The sequence below is a fragment of the Limulus polyphemus genome, unplaced genomic scaffold (genome assembly GCF_000517525.1).
Source record: "Limulus polyphemus unplaced genomic scaffold, Limulus_polyphemus-2.1.2 Scaffold799, whole genome shotgun sequence".
In the NCBI taxonomy this organism is placed as follows: domain Eukaryota; kingdom Metazoa; phylum Arthropoda; class Merostomata; order Xiphosura; family Limulidae; genus Limulus; species Limulus polyphemus.
Window position 1 is genome coordinate 285,556 of NW_013666409.1, and position 1,060 is coordinate 286,615.

The window sequence follows — 1,060 nt, forward strand, 5'->3', positions numbered from 1 at the left end:
AGTGACATCTGTTGGAAGAGTCGTACTAAACTAATGAAATTGCATCTTTATTAATTTATTAAAATAATACCTACATCTTTATCTTAATTAATATTAAGCAGTGGCATATTTTTATAATTCTGGTGAAATTATAAATGTAATTTAAGAATTCAAGTAAAAAAGTATGTTAGACATTAGTACAGAGATTAGTTGAGGAAAATGTGGTGACGATGAACCTACTTTTTTCGAAATGAAGTTTGGAGACGGCTTGAACGGGTAGTGAAAGAAACTTTATTACAAATGTTTGTTTATTTGAATTTATGCACAAAGTTACACAATAGGCTATCTGTGCTCTGCCCACCACGGGTATCGAAACCCGGTTTCTAGCGTTGTAAGTCCGCAGACATACCGCTGTGTCACTGGGGGCTATTACAAATGTAGAACATTTAGACAAGCTGATAATGACAAAAGCGTGTCGTAAAGTTGTTCATATGTAATAAAGCTTATTTCACTACCCATTCAAGCCGTCTCCAAACTTCATTAGTTGTAGAAAAGTATTCCATAGACCTGGTTCAGTAATTGAGTGATGTAGTGTACACATCTTATTGTTATAAGCTATATTTTTAATATAGCAATTTAATTGTTGGCTAGAAAATGCTGCGGGTCTGAATCAAATAATTTAAATAAAAATAATAATAACATAGGCCTATAACATCCAGACTTTGTTACAGACTCCTAAGTGAAACATTGAATATGGTAAAACAGTGTTTACCTGAATTGTTATATTTAATATTTCCACTGTTATCAACAGAATTACTGCACTGGCTTGGCCGCCAATTTTGATTTTACATCTTTTAATCGTCGTTTAGTTATAAATACAACATAGGTGTGAAGTATGGAGAGTTTTTCAAGAATATAGTAGTTGAACCAGGCAGTGTGTTTGCTTAACGTATTTGATCTGTGTTTGTCATTGCATTTATAGTGTTACGTCTCCGTTCGTTAATTGATTTTCCGTAAATTCGTTCTGACGAAACTTTAGCGACACAAGTCCTTACTTAATAAAACTGGTTTATTCTTTCCG